Source organism: Lissotriton vulgaris, chromosome 7 (genome assembly GCF_964263255.1).
Source record: "Lissotriton vulgaris chromosome 7, aLisVul1.2, whole genome shotgun sequence".
NCBI lineage: Eukaryota > Metazoa > Chordata > Amphibia > Caudata > Salamandridae > Lissotriton > Lissotriton vulgaris.
In genome coordinates, this window is record NC_141695.1 from 1,698,434,987 (window position 1) to 1,698,459,282 (window position 24,296).

Sequence of the window (24,296 nt, forward strand, 5' to 3'; positions counted from 1 at the left end):
TGAGAGTCTGCCCCTTTGCGACCGGTATTTTTGCATTTGGGATGCATCATCCCAAATGCAAAAATCGCAATTTAAGAAATCGCAAAATTGCGATTACTTAAATTGCTATTGCATTTAAGGAATCTCAAATTGAGATTCCTTAAATGCAATGCATTAAAGTTTAAAAAATAGCGATTTCGCTAATAGGGCTCGCAAATTACTATGAAGTTGAACTTCATGGTAATTTGCAAAAACTTTGAAAAATGCACTAAAGTGCATTTTCCAAAGTTTCATGTTGCGCACACACATGCCCTAAGGGCATGTGTGTGCGCAACATATATACACTGATCAATTTCAGGGGTACAACAGGGTGTCCTTCGGACACCACTGCACCCTTGAAATCGCATTCTCAATTTGCAATTCGCTAATTGCGATTCACAAATTGAGAATGTCTTCCCATTCATTCCTATGGGCCTCTAGGCCCATAGGAATGAATGGGGAGGTATTGCTTAATTGCGACTTGCAATTTGCGAGGCGCAATTAAGGAATTTTAAGAAATCGCTATTTTTTTAGTGATTTCTTCATGCATTGCATTTTGCTATTCCTTAATAGCGAATCGTTATTTTTCGCTAATAAGGAATAGCATAATGGGTTCTTGATGCATCTGAAGGTTAATCTGGTTAACACGGCTTCAGCCAGAGCCAGCTCTGAGTCTCTTTGAGTGCAAGCAAGGTCATACCCTTCACATACTTAACAACATTCCAGAGGCTATTAAAGCAGTCGCTGGTTCGGCTACAATCCTTTGCTCTAGCCTGTCTGGATTGCTGCTCATTCCTGTCTCTACATTTCCTCGTAAAGCATTGGAGCTGTGCCGACCCCAACACACACAGGAGGGCTGACACTGACGATCAAGAAGTGCTGGCTTGCTCTGAGCAAAATCACATACTTTGGTGATGTGATGGGCCATAAGGGAGGGGTCTAAACCAGCTGAAACCATTACAGGCCTGTTGTGCATTGGAAAAATGTTATATTGTACATTGTTAAAAACCCTGCATGTAGACAAGGAGGGCCCGATTCACAGAACTAACTTAAGACAAAATCCTAAACTTACTACTTTTTGTATTCACAGAAGTTAGGATTCTGTCTTAATACAGACTTAAGACAGACTTAGGACAGACTTAAATTAGGATTCTGTCTGAAGTCTGTCTTAAGTCTGTTTTAAGACAAAATCCTAACTTCTGTGAATACCAAAAGTAGTAAGTTTAGGATTTTGTCTGAAGTTAGTTCTGTGAATCAGCCCTGATATGTGGGATTCTCCTGCACTCTAAGTGCTAGATGTGAGGCTAGCATTCCAGGGATGTCAGTTGGAGTATGACTGGCTGAGGGACAGCTATGTCCTGCAACATGGAGTGGTGTGTCTTCACTATGGGAGGGTGCAAGAATTGGCGAGAAGGAAGCCAGTCAGCATCTACAACTACCTGAGGTAGCTCTGGACCCAGCGATCGGCTGCACTTTCCCTGTTCAGCTGCAAATCAGCTTCGAAGGACAAGACTTAGTGCTCCCATTGCGGGAAGGATCGCAACCGCTCTGGTATTATTGTGTCCTTCTTTGGTGTATTTTGCGGCACATGGGGTCTTATAAATATGTCCCTATGTTTGTTGAGGAGTTTTTGGACAAAAAAGAGTGCTTGTGTTTGATATTTGAGAAGGGGGTTACCTTTGCTTGGGGACAGGAACAAAAGTATTTTGAATTGATCAAAAAATGAAATTTGTAATGCTGGCATCTTAACGCCTTTTGACACAGGATTGAAATCTATACTTGCTGTGGATGCCAGTTCCACATGCATTGGGGCAGTCTTGTCACAAGTCCACGTGAAGTGTGAGAAGACTGTTGCCTTTCCCGCCAGGAATTTGACCACCTCTGAAAGAAACCAATTGGGTATTGAACACGTGGCAGAAGCAGCCTGGGGAACAGAGTATTTCAGAACTTATTTGTGGGAACCAAGTTTCTTCTACATTCAGACCACTAACCTTTGCTTTCTGGTGCGAGATCGGCTAGATTAGCAGCTAGACTCCATGAATATTGATATAGATTGTAATACATTCAAGGTTGGACAATATGTCTAGCGGACTATTTGTCTAGGTTGTCGTTGGACTGGCGGGAGGTGGATGGACCTGCAGTACTGGCTAAGGAGAAGGAAAGAGAAGAAAGAGCAGTAACATCAGTGCAGGATATGATTGAGATGGGAGGGGCACGTGCGATGACGTGGGATGAATGGAGCAGTGAGATGGAGTTGGAGCCTATCATTAAGGAAGTCAAATGGTTGATTGCACTTTATTGGGTAGATGCATCAACGTTGTCATTTGCGATTCCTTATTTGCGAAAAATAAGGAATCGCAAATAAGGAATCGCAAATGGCAATGCATCATTTATTTCGCAATTTTATTGAGATTCGGTAAAAATCGCAATTTTTACCGAATCGCAATAAAATTGCGAGTTTCAAATAGCGAATTCGCAATTCCCATTCATTCCTATGGGCTGAAAGGCCCATAGGAATGAATGGGAATTGCGAATTCGCAATTTGAAAAACGGAATTCAACAAAGCATTTCAAGGGTGGAGAGAGGGGTCCAAAGGACCCCCCCCCTGCACCCATGAAATGCACTTTTACCTGTAAGTTACATACACACATGTCCTAAGGACATGTGTGTCTGTAACTTAACAGTTTAAAAAATGCATTTTTGTGCGTTTTTAAACAGTTTTGCAAATTACCACGAAGTTCAACTTCGTGGTAATTTGCATTTGCAATTTGTAAAATCGCAAATGTTTTGAGGATGATGCATTGCATTTAAGGAATCGCAAATTTGCGATTCCTTAAAAGCATTCGCATTTTTTGGAACTCGCTAAAAATAGCGATTTTCCAAAAATGCTTGATGCATCCCAGAAACCAATTTAGGAAGTGCAAAAGGCCGATTTTTGCGAATCGCACCGTTTGCGTGTGTGTGTGTGTGACTGTCTTTATGTGGTCTGACGTACGAGGGTGTGTCTCTTGTATTCATGTGAGTAAGCATAAATGTGTGCCTGTATTCAGGACCTGTCTCATGATGTCTGGCACTGGATAGTCTGTTTCAGCCTTTGTCATTCTGATGTCACCTTTCTTCACTTCATCTCCCAATGGTCAGATATTACCTACATATAGTCACAATCTCAGCAAGGGGTTGTCGTCAACCACAACCACTGCCACAGCTTTCCTCCTGCGGTGTGAGGCAAAGAAGTGCCCCTGAAACAATGGTGGTATTTCCTACTTTGTGGTAGGCACCCATGCCACATGGGTATCCACGCTTGATCTCATTCTGGCCCAGACAGGAAGGTAGTAACTAAGTGACATATTGTGGGCACCCATGGTAGAATGCCAACCCTGACTAAAGAATGAACATTCTTAGCATATTTTGGTCATCAATGGTGTGATTATGTCGCGCTGGGATATAATGCTGGCCCTGGGATAATGATGGAAATGCTGCATATTGCTGCATTGGTGCTATAAGACTAGATGGTGAGGGTATCCATGGTATGAGATGGTGCTACATGGGCATTGGCCGGGCAAGACAGAATCAACCTATGTGTGGCAGTACCTGTTGAAAATGACAAATCAGTGCTTTGCAACCATAAACACCTGTTTACTAAAGCTGAAAAGATGCTATTTCAGGTCAAAAATTGGTTATTAATGAAAATGACAAGATTAACCTTTTGTTTGGGAGAGTCAAGTATTTTTTCCAAAACTGAGAGCAGGTATTTATTTGGTAGCAAATTGCATGTATTTTCATTAACCGACAAGCCGATGTTTGGCAGCAGAATGATTGCATTCCAAAATATATATTTGATGCTAATGTATGAGCGATAACCTCCCTGAGTGACAGAGCTACTGAATGAGTGTTGAAAATCTGTCTGGCTGCACTACCTAAGATTTGTGTCATGTGTTTATTGTTCCAGCCAAGCTCCTCCTCGGAGAGACTCAGTCACAACATGTGGTTGAAATTCTACTTGAAAGGAGCAGGGGGGAAAAATTAAAGGAACTTACATTTGGAAATGTAATGAATGCGATGGAAAATTAGAGACAATGAGAAATAGCATTTCCTGAATGCTGCACACACCCTTCGGCTTTTTATCCATTGTACATAAAAAAGCAGCATTTTCGATTTTTTTTTGTTATGGTAAACCTGCAACACTCCTTGGGAGGGAAAGATTGGCTTGCCACACTGCTGCGGGGGTGGGATTTTGATCACTATCTTATCACCCTTGATCTAAACCCCGTTCTGGTCGACTGAACCTTTATTGCCTGTCATTGAGGGAAGAAAGTGCATCTCTTACCAGGTTAGTTCAATCAATAATGGACTCCGCTCGGAAGGACCACAAACAACTTCTAGCTTTCAAAGATTTATTATAAGGTTAGGGTAAGTTGCAAATACAGGCATCTCAGAATGAGATTCAAAAGATATACGGGTACAACTACATACATGTGCTCTCTGAATGCCCTCAGACGAGCAAAGAAAACTACCAGGACTAGTTCCAAAATTAAAAGAGCTGCAAGCATAGACACGTATTGTGATCTCTCCGTCATTTACAGCCCGAATGAAGGTTTCAGGTTAGGCTATCCCTACCCTGCTCTGGATGGTATCCCTACTTAACAAAATCCCAACCTAACAAAAGGTGTCAGTGGTGAATGACTTCCTAGGAAGATCACTCACTCTTAGTCTCTAGGTGAAAACCTATGATCTCCAGTCATGACCCCTCTCTGCCTACCCATCCGCTCTCTAAAGGGTCCTCAGGCATCTGCTCTAACTCCACCCAGGGGTGCTGTCCCTAATACAAAAACACAATCTCCTTTGAGACGCCCCTCGTGAGACGCCCCTCACGTGGTGTTGCTTCTGGCTTTTTCCATGATGATCCTCATTGGGGCCTCGTGCGTTAGAGTTGACCTTGCTTCTCAGACTCTTCTCCGGCCCGCCGATACCCCTCAAACATTCCTAAACCCTCCTCCATGTCTGTTTCATTCCCCTGAACAGAATCCTATTCATCCAATATTTAATTGGATCCCTCCTCACACCCGCTGACAGACATCCGCAGCTAGGATCCCATTTCTCATAAACTTCTAACAGAAGTTTGCAACATTATGTCTCGGCGCACTTGGCTCATACTAATACGTGTAAATCAAGCATGGTTAAACATTTCAGGCCTACAACATTTCTCATAATGATTATATTCTTCAAATCCTTTCATTAATCGATACATCAGGTTAATACTCTACTTTATGATTATGTAAACACATCTATAAAATATAAACCTATTGAAAACAGAATTACTAAATATCATTTAGTGCAATCCACGTCGTGCAAATGAATACCTTTCCCAACCCTTTCAGCTCTGGCTCTGAGGCCTACTTCGTTCTATGCTTGCAGCATGTCATCCTTACATTTTAGCAGCTACACGACATGGATCAGGATTAATCACGTCTAATAAGGTTATACATTTTCACACATTTCTGCATTAGTTCCACTTCTATATAAAATCACTAGATTAACTACACATTTCTAAATATAGATGAATATATTCTCGGCACTCATGGCATTTCTCTTCATGATTGTGCGTACTATGTGTAAGTGTGATGCACTGATACAATTCGTTCAGTTTGCGCTCTCTCAGTTCCCCCCTTTGATGACCTCTAGGGGTCATCACCAACATTTAAACTGAACTAATTGCTAGTGTTCCTCGCTTCTGTGTTTCTAGAGCCCTCAGGCTCCTATACTGATTGTCTTGTATTGCAGCTAGTCTCTGTAGCTGTTCTCTCCGGGCTCTCTCCAATCTCTTTGATCTATACCATTTGTATGCCCTCACCAATCCCCACAACATGATCACACAGATCAATATTATGATGATAGGTTTCAGCACATACCATACGAAGCTCTTTCCCAAGTTGGCGAACCAACCTCCAACTTCACCCATTCCATGGCCCACTTTTTCCCAAACATTTTCTCTACTCAGGTCTTCGATCTCTTTGTGGATATTAGTAATGTTCATGATAACCTTCTCCAGGGGCTTTGAATTGTCTGGAATGTAAGTGCAACATTCCTGGACCTTCAAAGCCTTACAGACTCCGCCCTCTTTTGCTAGCAGGACGTCTAATGCAAGAGGGTTCTGAAGCACCATGGCCCTTATCGATTGCATCTCTCCTTCCACCAGCATTAAGGACCTAGCAGTGCTGGCAGATAATCTGTCTACGACCGTTGCCAGTCGTCTAATTTTGACATCATTGAGGATCAGTCCTAAAAGAGGAAATACAGCTCCAAATACATCTCCAACCATTTCTGCATCTCCTAGGTCTCTTCTCCCCCTCGCTGAAGCCTTGCCCTCGATGATCTCTAAGTCTTGGGCATGGTATATTTTGGGGAAGATAATTGCCAAGTAACATGATCCATACCAGTTGTCAGGCAGTCTCACGTAGGCATTTCTTCCACACACAAAATATACATTTGGAATCACTTGCATTCCTTTCAGGAAATCCTTTGTATAATATTCTAAATTGAAAGCATGTTCACAACTGACTTCTCCTACGTATACATTTTCGTAATACGTTTTGGCTCTGTGAAGACATAACTTTCCTCTCTGCGTTTTATCCAAAGCTATTGGACCACTACTACCCTTTCTCTTGTGTGCCTTCTCTTCCTCGGTCCAATCTGTTTTCCATTGCCCTGATTTTTTCAAAATCTTTTGCCTTCTGTATCGATCATCCACCTGCCCTATAAACTTCTTCTCGACTTCTGACACCTTGCATGTCAAGTTATTTCTGCGGGCATGTGAAGTATCTAAAGTAATCCAAGGAATGAAGAACTTGGCCAATCTGTCTTCACTCTTCCAGTAGTCCCACTTATTCATCTGTTTATAATTTGGGACTTCTGGTAACACTGAATCATAATTGGAGAAATAGTATTCAAAACTATCTCTCCCATAAAATATGCTAAGCAATAAGCTACATGTAATGCCATATGTCAGCGGGAGGTTATGGTATCTAATGCCTTCATCTACAGACGCCGGCAACTGCATGCAGACATAACAGTCCTTAACCTCCATGGCATCCACGTATTCATACAAATGTTTGGCATAAGCATTTGACCTAAAGTCACCTTGGGACTCATCCATATGTAACCTACGGGCTTCTGCTGCTAATAACGCCTTCTCCTGTATGTTTTCTCCTTTCTCACCAGCAACAGTGGGTTTTAGTGTCACTACAGACTTCTCGTCTGATACCCTTGCCTCCCTCTCATGTCCCACTACATATGAAACTGTAACTACTAAAGCTATTAGAAATATCACTCCTACTATTAGTGTGCCTATTATACATTTGGCTCTACGATTCGGGGTGCCGGCTTCCATTTCGTCAGACAGTAGGATTCTCTTCCTTATTCCAACGCAAAGTTCTTTCCTTCTCGTCCCTTTACAGTCTCTTTTTGTTCCTTCAGTCTTTTAGAACCCCACAACTGGAAGCTGGCAACTCCTTTGCAAAAGTCTTTTAAAAGCTTTTAACACAGACAACCCTAGCCCTTCTCCGTCAACTTATAGGAAGGTCCCTAAGATTCTCTGCTTCCTAGGCGCTAGGTAATCTTCTTCTTCTTGCTTATTTACAAAAGTCTTTAAGCATCTACAATTAATTTCGGACCTGCGGCTTGAATAGCATAGTTCAATATTTCCAAACGAAGAACGTGCTCTTCATGGCTGGTTATCTTTGTCCCAAAGTCGGGGAATTGCAATTCGGTGAAAAACATGTGCTTTAACTTGCTTAAGCGGGGAGGGTTGGGGAGTGTGAACGTTAGTGACCCTTCTGCTTCGACTCCGGGCACTAGCAGCTGTACTTCCACCGTGATGATGGGCTCAGAGCTGGACACCACCACCGCTCGTATACTCCCTGTCTCCCGCTCCAAAGACATTTGTCGCCAGATATGTCCACTCAGGAGTGGCGTATCTTCTGCTAGGCACACGTACTCTTCTTGATCTTCTTAGATCTGGTGCTTCAGAGCCCTGAGCACCTTCTTCCTGGTCTGAATCTTCGGATATTGGAGGGAGGGTTCTCTCTGGAGTCGACCTCAGGCTTGAACTCCTTCTTTGAGGCCAGCTGGCTTCTCCACGTCTTACCCTCCTGCTCCTTGTCCTTCTGCTTTGTTCTCGCTCTCTTTCAGCCTGGTCAGTATCTGATTCGTACTCCCAGCTACTTTCTCCTTCAGTAGCGTCGTCTGTTTCGCTGTTGTACTGACCGTCCTCAGGCTGATCAGACTCGTTCCCTGCTTCTTCTGACACCTCTACAGCTTGGCTAGCCCCCTCTATGGCTTCTCGGTCCGCAGCTGGACTCCTATCCGAGAGAGGAGCTGTTTCTTCCAGAGGTGCTGGAACCCTCCGCGTATGTGACGCGTGGATCCAATTGGGCAGGCCTCCCACCTTCACTGCAGTGTTCGTGATCAGGATGATCTGGTAGGGCCCACGCCAACGAACATCCAGGCAGCTTCTTCTCACGTGCTTTCGCACAAGCACCCAATCACCAGGGCACAGGTCATGGCACGGGTCCTGGCACGACGGAACTTCGTCAGCCTGCACCTGAAGGGACACAGAATGAATGGCGTCAGACAGCCCCTTACAATAGTCCAGGATCATATCATCTGTGATGTTTAACAGTGCAGCAGTTGGTACAGATGGCAACCTCATTGCTCTCCCCATTAACACCTCGTGAGGCGACAGTCCCGTTCTTCTGTCTGGGGTACTACGGAGGCTCATAAGGACCAATGGCAGAGCATCAGGCCAACTCAGGGACGTAGATGAACACATCTTTGCAATTCGGGCCTTAATGGTTCTATTTATCTGCTCCACGATTCCTGACGCTTCTGGTCGGTAACTACAATGCAATTTCTGATCTATGTTCAGGGCCGCACAAATCATCTTCATAAGCTCGCTGTTGAAATGCGTTCCCCTATCTGATTCCAAAGAGGCCGGTACCCCGAATCTAGGGATGAGTTCCCTAAGCAGTAACTTGGCTACTGTGAGGGTGTCACACCTACGTGTAGGGTATGCCTCGACCCATCTGGAAAATACGCAAACAACCACCAAGACATAACGGAGGCGGTTGCACCTTGGCATTTCAATAAAGTCCAACTGCATCCGATTGAATGGACCTCCAGACCTCCCTATGTGGCTCAGTGCAACTGGTGTTCTTTTTCCTACATTCAGCTGCTGACAGGTCACACAACGTTGGCACACTGCTTCGGCTGCTACTCTGAACTTAGGGTTATACCAGGTCTGTCTGAATACCCTCAGCATAGCGTCTCTCCCTAGGTGTACTGGACCATGGATTTGTCTAGCCATTTGGCTCACCAGCTCATTGGGTAACACTGCCCTTCCATCTGCCGAGACCCAGAAATGAGCCTCACCCATCACACATCCTGCCTTTTCCCATGTTTGTTTTTCAAAATCGGGTGCATTTTCTTGTATACATTTCAGCTCATCCCAAGTGTCGACAGTTTCCAATATCATGGCTAATTCAGTTCTTACATTTATTCCACACACTTCCACCTCTGTGAAAGAGTACCCTTGTTCCGCGCAGTACCTCGCAACTTCGTCGGCATATCTATTGCCTTGTGACACGAAGTCCATATTTCGAGTATGAGCGGTACATTTTACAACTGCAATCCCTGCTGGACATTGCAAAGCTTCTAACAGTAGACGCACAAACTCTCCATTTCGAATGGGAGAGCCTGAAGACGTCATGTAACCTCTTTGAGACCACAACTGCCCGTAATCATGAACTACCCCGTAACCGTATTGGCTGTCGGTGTATATGGTGACTCGAATTTGGTTGCTTGCCAGGCAGGCACGCGTCAAGGCAATAATCTCGGCTACCTGAGCGGAGTGTACTCCTTCCAGGCATCCGGCTTCCACAACTCCAGAAATTGTACAAACAGCGTAAGCTGCTCTCAACTGCCCAACTTCGTCTCTTACGCATGAGCCATCGACAAAGAAAATTTCATCGGGGTCTGTCAGTGGCTCATCCACGATGTCAGGTCTCGGTTTGGTGCATAGTTCAGTCACATCGAGGCAATCATGGTCTGTACATTCATCATCATCGATATCACTTGGGAGTGGCATCAAGGTAGCAGGGTTCAAAACAGAGCATCTCTTGAGGGTCACGTTCTCTGCAGCAAGAATGACTTGCTCATAGCGCGTGAGCCTGCTGTTGGTCAGATGCTGTGTTTTGGTCCTGGTCATCAGCAGTTCAACAGAGTGGGGCACGTACACCTCTAACGGGTGCCCCATCACAATGTTCTCGCAACGCTCGATACTGACACCTGTTGCAGCAACGGATTTGAGACATCCGGGCAACGCTGCGGCTACTGGATCTAAAGTAGCTGAGAAATAGGCAACTGGTCTACGGGCATTCCCATGAATTTGGACCAACACAGACAACGCACAACCCTCTCTCTCACAACAGTAAAGCAAGAATGGTTTATCGTAATCAGGCATTCCCAGAGCAGGAGCACGACACAGGTCCTCTCTCAGCTGCAGGAACGCCATCAAACAGTCTTTGTCCCATGGTACCGGATCACTCACCTCCTTGTGCGTCAGTTTTTGCAAGGGTTTTGCTTTCAGTGAAAAGTTGGCTATCCACTGTCGGCAATACCCCACCATCCCTAGGAACATCCTGACTTCTCTCTGCGTTTTAGGCGCATTCATCTTCATGATCGCCTCTATTCTGTCTGGTGACACTTTTCGTTTGCCTTTCTCAATTCTGTGCCCCAAGTACTGCACTTCTGTCAGGCAGTACTGCAATTTTCCCGGGGACACCTTATGCCCATTTACAGCTAGGTGATTTAGCAAGGCAATGGAGTCCTCCCTGCAAGCTTCTTCAGTTTCTGACGCCACAAGTAGGTCGTCTATGTACTGGACCAGAACTGACTTCTGGGGCAGCACTAGACTTTCAAGATTTTTCTTCAATAGCTGGTTAAAGATCGATGGGCTCTCTGTATACCCCTGGGGGATACGACACCATGTTAATACGCGATTTTCCAGCTTAAAAGCGAAAAGGAAATGGCTATCCTTGTCCAATGGGATCGAAAAGAAAGCCTGGCAAAGATCTATCACAGTGAACCATTCGGCTTGAAACGGTATCTGAAACAATATCACGGATGGATTCGGTACCACTGGACAACATGAGACAACTATGTTATTAATCTTTCGGAGGTCCTGCACTATCCGGAATTTCCCATTTGGTTTCTGCAAACCCATAATCGGGGAGTTACATGGACTACCCACGATTTCCTTCAGTATTCCCTGCTTAATCATAGACTCGATCACGGGCTTTATACCTGCAATCGTTTCTGGGGTCAATTTATATTGGGGTGTTCTTGGAAACTCAGCATGCGGTTTCACTATAATTTTCACTGGGTCCACTCCCTTGACCAGTCCAATCTCTTCCCCAGTGAAATCCCACACTTCCGGGGCCACAGTCTCTCTCAGATCCCATGGGAGCTCATCCACGGTCAAAGTGGGATACAGCTCCACACATATTCTTGAATTTGCGACTTTGAAGTCAGCATCGTCATCATTGGTCAATACCTCCACTCCTTGTGGTGTGCAGTATATTGTACAATTTAATTTGCACAGAAGGTCTCTTCCTAACAGACATACAGGACTAGAATTGCAGACCACAAACTGATGCTCATCGCTGTATTTCCCTATTTTCACCTGCACTGGTTCTGTCAATGGGCTGGTTATTCTCCTGTTTGCGACCCCCACTACTTGTATGGTCTCTCCAGACATGGGCAGGCCTGGAACTGCGGCTGATCTTATCGTGGATCGAGTGGCTCCTGTGTCCACTAGGAATGTCGTGGGGCACCCTGCCACTTCGGCCTCAACGTAGGGTCCCCTTTGGTCCACATCTAAGGCTGCCCCGAGGGTACAGTCTTCTCTTTCCACTCTCTGTCCTGTTAATGGATCAACGTAATAGCATTCTTCCCCTCCTACAAACAGAGGCATCTGTTTATATGTCTTACCCATGGTCCCTACTCGGGGTGGCTGGGGGAACTGGGCTCGTGGGGGTGGGGTCCCCCCTTTGAGCACCTTTCCTTGGTAGGGTGTTACCCCTCTCGCCGGAGTAATCTGAACCTCTTCCTCCTCTACCTCCTGTTCTCCAATTTCAACGTTGTAGGGACACTCGCGTTTCCAATGCCCCACCTCGTTACACTGGTGGCATCGAGTCGTTTTCTTCAATGCGGCTATATCCACCCTTGGTCTAAAGGTGGAGTTCTCCTCATTGCCCTTGTTCTGGCTATACTGTTTCTTACCCCCAGTTCCTGTTCCCTGTTGCTGTTGCTGCTGTCCACCTTTACCAGCTGACTGCATCTGCACCACCATCAGTTTCTCTTTTAGCTTCTTTGCCTTGGAGTCTATCTCATCACAGCAGTACCTGGCATATCTCAGAATTTCATCTAAAGGTTTATTTTGCCAACAAATCAAGTGTTGCTGAATCATTAAACTAATATCCGGTCTTAAACCCAAGACAAACTTAGACACGAACTGCCCTATGTCTTTCGGGTCCATTACATCCAACCCGCTATATTGTTTAAACGCTTTCAGCAATCTCTCGTAATATTCATGAACAGTCTCCTTGGGTTCCTGTCTAGTTCGATCTATTTTGACCCAATCTATGTCCTGCATTGGCACCTTGTCTTTCAGCCAAGTCATCACTCTCTCGTATTTTACCATTACTGTCTCGGACGGCCCATTAGTCCTTGCATCTCTCTCTGGCTCTGTTGTGGGCCACTCAGCGCTAACCTTACATGCTGTCCACAAGTCTCCTGGTACCACAATGTCAAACAGGGTGTTCAGATCTATCCATAGGACTTTTGAGATTTTTACAAACCTCTCCACTTGCTTATACCACTCTACTGGGTTCTCCCTCAATTTAGGGAAGGAGTTGGTAAAAGCTGCCAAGTGCCCCCTGCTCCATGGCACATGTACATAGTTCCCATTTGCAACCTCACGCAAAGGGTATGCCCCTATTCTCTGTAATCCTCCTGGTGTCATACCAAGCATGCTCCTCCTTACGGTCCCTTTCTTGGACCACCTTTCTTCCCATTTATCCAGTGCCCTCCACGTCCTTATCCCAGTGATCAGTTCCCTTATGTGGGTTTTCAATCCTATTGTCCTTCTCTCATCTAGGTCTCGATCTGAATAATGTAACCTGTGGTTACCCTGTAATGCTTTGGTCCTTGACAGGTCTACCATATATTTGCCTGCCAGTTCAACTAATTTCTCATGGATTGTTCTCGCCTTTCGAGTGATGTCCTTTGCCATGAACAGTATTTCATCCTGCTCATACATCTCCATTCTTTCTAGAGGCAAGGTACCATCTACCATGTCGTCCAGATCTGACTTTAAGCTGGCGACATCGAGTCTCTTGGCTTTTATCTCAGCTCGCAGTATGTCTTTCGAAGGGGGTTCACTGGCCTCTCTACCATCCCAACTCCGAGCCCTACGCTTGGGCTCAGGAGAGTTAAGGAGAGTCCTCCCTTCCTCCCATCTCTCTAAATCCCACGCTCGGCCATCCTGCCTGGGGAGGTGATGAAACACAGGCCTGTTTCCCCCTATCCCTTTTTGTCCATTCTCTCTTTCTTCTCTCTCCCCATGGCCGGTTTCCCTGCTATTCTCCCTCCGGTCGTCATTCTCTCTCTGTCTAGTGTCACTCAGTATTTGGTAAGATCCCTCTCGGTTCCCCATATCCCCTGGACTGCGTTCTTGTCCGTAATCGCAGGGGCCATGGCGAGGCCTCTCGCAACTCCTGTTCTGTCCACTATTCCCAGACTCATAGTGGGCACACTTGAAACTGTTTCTATACTCTTGAGTTCTCCTGTCTCCTTCACTGTGTATTGGGCGGGACACCCCCCCACACTCAGGGCTCCTATTTTCCAGGTCTGGTCTACCTCCACCCCTGGAATTATGGGTGTCTCCCCTACTGTCCTGACCCCTCCCGTCCCACTCCGGACTGCTTTCATCAGCCCCGCAGTGAGTCCGGGTCCTGCTATCTTGGCTTTCCCTTCCAGCTTCTGCTGCTATGATGCTCTTGTGAGCCTCTACTGCCTCGTCCCATTTCTTCATGTACTCGCTTAGCTTCTGAAAGTTTTTCCGTCCTGATCCCCTCATATCCTCCGGCCATCTAGGGCCCCCCGGACCTCCCGTTTGATCTTCTGCTGTATGTACCGGGGTGCTCCAATCCCTTGGCCTTGGCAGCTGACTTGGAGAATTGATCATGTCATTCCTCCTTGCCATCTCTGCTCTTTCTCTGTCCCTCTGTACCTGTTCCTCCCCTCTACCTCTTTCTGGGTCATAAATCGATACTATAGGGCCTATAGTAACAGGTACTTGCAGGGCGTCTGGTAGTGCGTAAGATGTGGCACACTCCGTTTCCGGCACCCGTTGTACCACAAACCTTCCGACCACCTGCTGCACCGGACTAGGTTGGGACAGTTCCTTCTTTGCAGTGGGATCCCAATCAGTAATGGGAAGCGGTCTATTCTCCCCTATGCTGGGCCCCCCTTCTCCACTAGTCTCACCATTTCCTGTCTCCTTGTTATACGGGGGTGGCCTATCTGTCAGTAACCTATTTATCAGGCTGTCCTCTGTCTCACTCTCATCATCTTCTTCTAATGGGCTTTTGTTTCCTGGCACTTCTAATACTGGGTACAGTTTGTTTACTTCAATGTTATGCACTCTCCATCTTTTAGCATCCGCATCCCATTTGGCATCCTGCACTGCTCTTACCGATCGTTTCACCCTTTCTTGTCGTCTATTCAGGTTCTTCTCATGCGCTGCCCTAATCCAGGCATTGAGAGCTTCAAATTGGGTCGGTCTAGGCATAGGCCTCATTGAGGTCATGACTGCTTTCAATCTGTGTAGCACCTCTAATCTGAACGTCCCATACTTTGGAAACGTCAGTTCCTCATTTCCCTCTGTAATCTTACTCCACTCTGATATCCACATTATTGTATGGAGCCCAACATTTGCCGCCATATAATACGCCGGCGTACCCTCCGGCGGGGCTTCTTCCCCTTCATAAGATCTCCGCCTCTCTCTTTTAAACGCCGCTCTTAACCATTTAAAACACTTCATGATTATACGCACAATTTCCAGCCTCACTATTCTGTTTACTTCCTGATGACAATCCACCAATCCTAGCGCGGCTTTGCTAGCTGGCCTATCGCAGCGCGGTCTCGCTCCGGCCGGCCAATCCCAGCGCGGCACTTTCTGACGTCACTCGTCTCCGCTTCGCAGCAGCACCCCTCCTTTCTCAGCTCGTCTCCCGGTCATGCATGCGTCCCATTCATACACTGAAAAATGACTACTTCCGACCAAGCCGTCACTTCTCTTGACTGTACGTCCACAGTCTATCTGTAATTGTCACCACAATTGACGAAACGTCCTCCGTCTCTCTGATAGGTTGCTTACACACAGTAACTTCCGACCAGCGTCCGTTACTCACACACTCACTCTTACGTTCCCCCTATCTCGGTCCTGCGGGCGATCAATGGTACCTCATGACCCCCTTCACACTGGTTGACAATTACTCTGGATGTCCGATACACCCGAACCACTTAAGCTCTCTTTGAACTTAAGATTTCCACCGGGTGCGCGCGCTCACAACCTGTCCTACAGTCACTCTACAGGCATTCAACTCCGCCAGACATTACAACATAGATACAATACAAAAACACCGCAATCTAACACGCATGACCCTTTATACTCACTCTCGACCGATACTGCTGCTTTTCTGTCTCACGTCATCCGGACCTTCTTCGGCGGGCGGGTCTTCCAATCGTCGATCTCTAGGGGCCTTGGGGTAATCTAACCTGGCCTAGATCACCTTCCTCAAGAAGGCAACCATCCTCTATAGCTACCAACTGCGGGGGCGGGATTTTGATCACTATCTTATCACCCTTGATCTAAACCCCGTTCTGGTCGACTGAACCTTTATTGCCTGTCATTGAGGGAAGAAAGTGCATCTCTTACCAGGTTAGTTCAATCAATAATGGACTCCGCTCGGAAGGACCACAAACAACTTCTAGCTTTCAAAGATTTATTATAAGGTTAGGGTAAGTTACAGATACAGGCATCTCAGAATGAGATTCAAAAGATATACGGGTACAACTACATACATGTGCTCTCTGAATGCCCTCAGACGAGCAAAGAAAACTACCAGGACTAGTTCCAAAATTAAAAGAGCTGCAAGCATAGACACGTATTGTGATCTCTCAGTCATTTACAGCCGGAATGAAGGTTTCAGGTTAGGCTATCCCTACCCTGCTCTGGATGGTATCCCTACTTAACAAAATCCCAACCTAACAAAAGGTGTCAGTGGTGAATGACTTCCTAGGAAGATCACTCACTCTTAGTCTCTAGGTGAAAACCTATGATCTCCAGTCATGACCCCTCTCTGCCTACCCATCCGCTCTCTAAAGGGTCCTCAGGCATCTGCTCTAACTCCACCCAGGGGTGCTGTCCCTAATACAAAATCGATTTACAAAAGGGGGTGGTGATGAACAGAGTGTCTGAATTGAGCAGACCACTCTTACCCAGTCCAAAGATCAGGGCTTGATCCATCACCGTTATTTCTCTCACTGCCCCATCCCAGCTCAGAATCTGGCTATATGCAAATCAGTCTGTCCCTGGCCCAGTGCATCATGGGAACAGGGCAGACTAAACTACCAAGCCAATTCTTTACCAGAAAGGAGACAAGCTACCGGGGACCGGTTTCTGGCATTTCAGCCTCTTCGGCCCGGCTTGCTTGAATCCTGATGGAGCAGTGAGAAAGGGACTCATGTCTGAGTATACCCTGCCATACCTATAGTGGCCAAAATCGATTTACAAAAGGGGGTGGTGATGAACAGAGTGTCTGAATTGAGCAGACCACTCTTACCCAGTCCAAAGATCAGGGCTTGATCCATCACCGTTATTTATCTCACTGCCCCATCCCAGCTCAGAATCTGGCTATATGCAAATCAGTCTGTCCCTGGCCCAGTGCATCATGGGAACAGGGCAGACTAAACTACCAAGCCAATTCTTTACCAGAAAGGAGACAAGCTACCGGGAACCGGTTTCTGGCATTTCAGCCTCTTCGGCCCGGCTTGCTTGAATCCTGATGGAGCAGTGAGAAAGGGACTCATGTCTGAGTATACCCTGCCATATTTTTGTCCACCCTAAGCGTGGAAGGGTATACTCAGATGTGAGTCCCTTGCTCATTGCACCATCAGGATTCAAGCAAGCCGGGCCGAAGAGGCTGAAATGCCAGAAACCGGTCCCTGGTAGCTTGTTTCCTTCCCAGTGTAAGAATTGGCTTTTGTAGTTTGGTCTGCCCTGTTCCCATCATGCACTGGGACAGGAACAGACTAATTTGCATACAGCCGGGTTCTGAAACTGGGATGGTGCAGTGAGCTAAAAAACGGTGTTGGATCTAGCCCTGATCTCTTGACTGGGTGAGAGTATTCTGTTTAATTCAGAGACTCTGTCCCTCACCACCCCTTGTTGTAAATATTTTTGTCCACCCTAAGCGTGGAAGGGTATACTCAGATGTGAGTCCCTTGCTCATTGCACCATCAGGATTCAAGCAAGCCGGGCCGAAGAGGCTGAAATGCCAGAAACCGGTCCCTGGTAGCTTGTTTCCTTCCCAGTGTAAGAATTGGCTTTTGTAGTTTGGTCTGCCCTGTTCCCATCATGCACTGGGACAGGAACAGACTAATTTGCATACAGCCGGGTTCTGAAACTGGGATGGTGCAGTGAGCTAAAAAACGGTGTTGGATCTAGCCCTGATCTCTTGACTGGGTGAGAGTATTCTGTTTAATTCAGAGACTCTGTCCCTCACCACCCCTTGTTGTAAATATTTTTGTCCACCCTAAGCGTGGAAGGGTATACTCAGATGTGAGTCCCTTGCTCATTGCACCATCAGGATTCAAGCAAGCCGGGCCGAAGAGGCTGAAATGCCAGAAACCGGTCCCTGGTAGCTTGTTTCCTTCCCAGTGTAAGAATTGGCTTTTGTAGTTTGGTCTGCCCTGTTCCCATCATGCACTGGGACAGGAACAGACTAATTTGCATACAGCCGGGTTCTGAAACTGGGATGGTGCAGTGAGCTAAAAAACGGTGTTGGATCTAGCCCTGATCTCTTGACTGGGTGAGAGTATTCTGTTTAATTCAGAGACTCTGTCCCTCACCACCCCTTGTTGTAAATATTTTTGTCCACCCTAAGCGTGGAAGGGTATACTCAGATGTGAGTCCCTTGCTCATTGCACCATCAGGATTCAAGCAAGCCGGGCCGAAGAGGCTGAAATGCCAGAAACCGGTCCCTGGTAGCTTGTTTCCTTCCCAGTGTAAGAATTGGCTTTTGTAGTTTGGTCTGCCCTGTTCCCATCATGCACTGGGACAGGAACAGACTAATTTGCATACAGCCGGGTTCTGAAACTGGGATGGTGCAGTGAGCTAAAAAACGGTGTTGGATCTAGCCCTGATCTCTTGACTGGGTGAGAGTATTCTGTTTAATTCAGAGACTCTGTCCCTCACCACCCCTTGTTGTAAATATTTTTGTCCACCCTAAGCGTGGAAGGGTATACTCAGATGTGAGTCCCTTGCTCATTGCACCATCAGGATTCAAGCAAGCCGGGCCGAAGAGGCTGAAATGCCAGAAACCGGTCCCTGGTAGCTTGTTTCCTTCCCAGTGTAAGAATTGGCTTTTGTAGTTTGGTCTGCCCTGTTCCCATCATGCACTGGGACAGGAACAGACTAATTTGCATACAGCCGGGTTCTGAAACTGGGATGGTGCAGTGAGCTAAAAAACGGTGTTGGATCTAGCCCTGATCTCTTGACTGGGTGAGAGTATTCTGTTTAATTCAGAGACTCTGTCCCTCACCACCCCTTGTTGTAAATATTTTTGTCCACCCTAAGCGTGGAAGGGTATACTCAGATGTGAGTCCCTTGCTCATTGCACCATCAGGATTCAAGCAAGCCGGGCCGAAGAGGCTGAAATGCCAGAAACCGGTCCCTGGTAGCTTGTTTCCTTCCCAGTGTAAGAATTGGCTTTTGTAGTTTGGTCTGCCCTGTTCCCATCATGCACTGGGACAGGAACAGACTAATTTGCATACAGCCGGGTTCTGAAACTGGGATGGTGCAGTGAGCTAAAAAACGGTGTTGGATCTAGCCCTGATCTCTTGACTGGGTGAGAGTATTCTGTTTAATTCAGAGACTCTGTCCCTCACCACCCCTTGTTGTAAATATTTTTGTCCACCCTAAGCGTGGAAGGGTATACTCAGATGTGAGTCCCTTGCTCATTGCACCATCAGGATTCAAGCAAGCCGGGCCGAAGAGGCTGAAATGCCAGAAACCGGTCCCTGGTAGCTTGTTTCCTTCCCAGTGTAAGAATTGGCTTTTGTAGTTTGGTCTGCCCTGTTCCCATCATGCACTGGGACAGGAACAGACTAATTTGCATACAGCCGGGTTCTGAAACTGGGATGGTGCAGTGAGCTAAAAAACGGTGTTGGATCTAGCCCTGATCTCTTGACTGGGTGAGAGTATTCTGTTTAATTCAGAGACTCTGTCCCTCACCACCCCTTGTTGTAAATATTTTTGTCCACCCTAAGCGTGGAAGGGTATACTCAGATGTGAGTCCCTTGCTCATTGCACCATCAGGATTCAAGCAAGCCGGGCCGAAGAGGCTGAAATGCCAGAAACCGGTCCCTGGTAGCTTGTTTCCTTCCCAGTGTAAGAATTGGCTTTTGTAGTTTGGTCTGCCCTGTTCCCATCATGCACTGGGACAGGAACAGACTAATTTGCATACAGCCGGGTTCTGAAACTGGGATGGTGCAGTGAGCTAAAAAACGGTGTTGGATCTAGCCCTGATCTCTTGACTGGGTGAGAGTATTCTGTTTAATTCAGAGACTCTGTCCCTCACCACCCCTTGTTGTAAATATTTTTGTCCACCCTAAGCGTGGAAGGGTATACTCAGATGTGAGTCCCTTGCTCATTGCACCATCAGGATTCAAGCAAGCCGGGCCGAAGAGGCTGAAATGCCAGAAACCGGTCCCTGGTAGCTTGTTTCCTTCCCAGTGTAAGAATTGGCTTTTGTAGTTTGGTCTGCCCTGTTCCCATCATGCACTGGGACAGGAACAGACTAATTTGCATACAGCCGGGTTCTGAAACTGGGATGGTGCAGTGAGCTAAAAAACGGTGTTGGATCTAGCCCTGATCTCTTGACTGGGTGAGAGTATTCTGTTTAATTCAGAGACTCTGTCCCTCACCACCCCTTGTTGTAAATATTTTTGTCCACCCTAAGCGTGGAAGGGTATACTCAGATGTGAGTCCCTTGCTCATTGCACCATCAGGATTCAAGCAAGCCGGGCCGAAGAGGCTGAAATGCCAGAAACCGGTCCCTGGTAGCTTGTTTCCTTCCCAGTGTAAGAATTGGCTTTTGTAGTTTGGTCTGCCCTGTTCCCATCATGCACTGGGACAGGAACAGACTAATTTGCATACAGCCGGGTTCTGAAACTGGGATGGTGCAGTGAGCTAAAAAACGGTGTTGGATCTAGCCCTGATCTCTTGACTGGGTGAGAGTATTCTGTTTAATTCAGAGACTCTGTCCCTCACCACCCCTTGTTGTAAATATGTCCCTAATACAAAAACACAATCTCCTTTGAGACGCCCCTCGTGAGACGCCCCTCACGTGGTGTTGCTTCTGGCTTTTTCCATGATGATCCTCATTGGGGCCTCGTGCGTTAGAGTTGACCTTGCTTCTCAGACTCTTCTCCGGCCCGCCGATACCCCTCAAACATTCCTAAACCCTCCTCCATGTCTGTTTCATTCCCCTGAACAGAATCCTATTCATCCAATATTTAATTGGATCCCTCCTCACACCCGCAGACAGACATCCGCAGCTAGGATCCCATTTCTCATAAACTTCTAACAGAAGTTTGCAACATTATGTCTCGGCGCACTTGGCTCATACTAATACGTGTAAATCAAGCATGGTTAAACATTTCAGGCCTACAACATTTGTCATAGTGATTATATTCTTCAAATCCTTTCATTAATCGATACATCAGGTTAATACTCTACTTTATGATTATGTAAACACATCTATAAAATATAAACCTATTGAAAACAGAATTACTAAATATCATTTAGTGCAATCCACGTCGTGCAAATGAATACCTTTCCCAACCCTTTCAGCTCTGGCTCTGAGGCCTACTTCGTTCTATGCTTGCAGCATGTCATCCTTACATTTTAGCAGCTACACGACATGGATCAGGATTAATCACGTCTAATAAGGTTATACATTTTCACACATTTCTGCATTAGTTCCACTTCTATATAAAATCACTAGATTAACTACACATTTCTAAATATAGATGAATATATTCTCGGCACTCATGGCATTTCTCTTCATGATTGTGCGTACTATGTGTAAGTGTGATGCACTGATACAATTCGTTCAGTTTGCGCTCTCTCACTGCTAAGTACTGGAATATTTCTCAAGTGCTCTTTCAGAAACTTTTTCTTTATTGCAAATGTAGGAGAAAACTGGGCGGTAAAATGCACTAGTTGGCTCAAAGATCACCAGTCATTGAAGCACACCAAGAAAACGTTGATGGCATTAAACACCTGGGGCCTCATTTAATAGAAAGGACGCATCGCTGCGTGAAAGCAGCGATGCGTCACTTCTCAGTGCGCACTCCTTGCGACATTTCTGATGCGTCATATTTAATGTATGACGCATCATGTTGCAAGGAGTTACAGATACGTCAATTTTTCTGACGTATCTGTAAGTGCAAAAGTGATGCATTGCTGGAGTGTATCACAAAAGTGATGCAACTCCAGCAATGCGTCCTTTCACATGGGGGAACCCCCATGTGAAAGGGCCTGCGTCAGTCTTACGCCTGCTGTGAGGCAGGCGCAAGATTTTGACGCAATGGCGTCCTAAAAGTGACGCAGTGAAATCTCATAGATTTCACTGCGTCACTTCCACGACCCTTCCTTGCATCAATACGCCCCCTTGCATACATTATACCTGGCGCAGGTATAATGTGGCGCAGGTGTTTACAAAGTGACGCATCTACCTAGATGCGTCACTTTGTAAATATGGCGCAACAAGGTGCATTTTTTATGCCACTGGTGCGTCACAAAAATTGACGCACTGGCGGCGTAAAAGTGACGCACAGCCTCATAAATGAGACCCCTGCCTCGTAGCCACACACCAAGTCACGCCCATGGCTGTCAGTCTCTGCCCACCATACTCAATTTCGTGAGCACCTGCACTATTTTTCTAATTTAAAGCAGTACACATACCCAGGCGCCAGGGACAACAAGGTCTAGAGCAGTGCTTGATTTGTAAAATAATAAGTGCTAGGGCCCTGACCAGGAGGCCACTGCAGGTTGCACCACCCATTGCCCCATCATCGCTGCCAATGACGGCACCAAAACAACTACTAACCCTCTCTCTCGCCTGCATGTGACATATTTCATAATATTCCAGGTCCCTAAATCGAAAGGAATGGCTGGAGAGGCGGTATTAGTATATTGTATAAATAAACAACCGTTGTTCTGCTCATCTCTAAATGATATGAGCAGTGCCTCCATGTGGCAGAGTGTCATAGATGTGGTAATGACAATTAAGTGCAGGTGAAGAGCACCGGAAATCAATTAAGTGCTGGTGGTGGGCAACGTAAACCACCGTCTCAAATTAAGCACTGGTCTAGGGAGTAATTGCAGGTGTGCTGCAGGACGCGCTGACTACTTGCCTGCATTTTCTCTGCAAAATCGGATTCCCCATTGACTTTGCCAACTCCTCGTTGCCCCCGCTTCGCGGGGGCCGCTCGAGTATATCTGCACATCAAGGACCCCGGACAACATCAAGAGGAGCCTTGCAGCGACGCCCAAACCCTGCGGGACTGCGAGGACCAGCGGGCGTTGCGTCTGGAGACTCGCCACAGCTGGTCCTCTTCCCGCCCCCCTCCCGCTTGGATAAAATTGCGGAGGGTGTGGGTACTGTGTGTGCTGCAGGACGCGCTGACTCCTTGCCTGCATTTTCTCTGCCAAATCAGATTCCCCATTGACTTTGCCAACTCCTCGCGGCCCCCGCTTTGCGGGAGCCGCTTGAGTATATCTGCACATCAAGGACCCCGGACAACATCAAGAGGAGCCTTGCAGCGACGCCCAAACCCTGCGGGACTGCGAGGACCAGCGGGCGTTGCGTCTGGAGACTCGCCGCAGCTGGTCCTCTTCCCGCCCCCCTCCCGCTTGGATAAAATTGCGGAGGGCGTGGGTACTGTGTGTGCTGCGGGACACGCTGACTCCTTGCCTGCATTTTCTCTGCCAAATCGGATTCCCCATTGACTTTGCCAACTCCTTGCGGCCCCCGCTTCGTGGGTGCCGCTCGAGTATATCTGCACATCAAGGACACCGGACAACATCAAGAGGAGCCTTGCAGCGACGCCCAAACCCTGCGGGACTGCGAGGACCAGCGGGCGTTGCGTCTGGAGACTCGCCACAGCTAGTCCTCTTCCCGCCCCCCTCCCGCTTGGATAAAATTGCGGAGGGCGTGGGTACTGTGTGTGCTGCGGGACACGCTGACTCCTTGCCTGCATTTTCTCTGCCAAATCGGATTCCCCATTGACTTTGCCAACTCCTCGCGGCCCCCGCTTCGCGGGAGCCGCTCGAGTATATCTGCACATCAAGGACCCCAGACAACATCAAGAGGAGCCTTGCAGCGATGCCCAAACCCTGCGGGACTGCGAGGACCAGCGGGCGTTGCGTCTGGAGACTCGCCACAGCTGGTCCTCTTCCCGCCCCCCTCCCGCTTGGATAAAATTGCGGAGGTCGTGGGTACTGTGTGTGCTGCGGGACGCGCTGACTCCTTGCCTGCATTTTCTCTGCCAAATCGGATTCCCTATTGACTTTGCCAACTCCTCGCGGCCCCAGCTTCGCGGGAGCCGCTCGAGTATATCTGCACATCAAGGACCCCGGACAACATCAAGAGGAGCCTTGCAGCGACGCCCAAACCCTGCGGGACTGCGAGGACCAGCGGGCGTTGCGTCTGGAGACTCGCCACAGCTGGTCCTCTTCCCGCCCCCCTCCCGCTTGGATAAAATTGCGGAGGGTGTGGGTACTGTGTGTGCTGCAGGACGCGCTGACTCCTTGCCTGCATTTTCTCTGCCAAATCAGATTCCCCATTGACTTTGCCAACTCCTCGCGG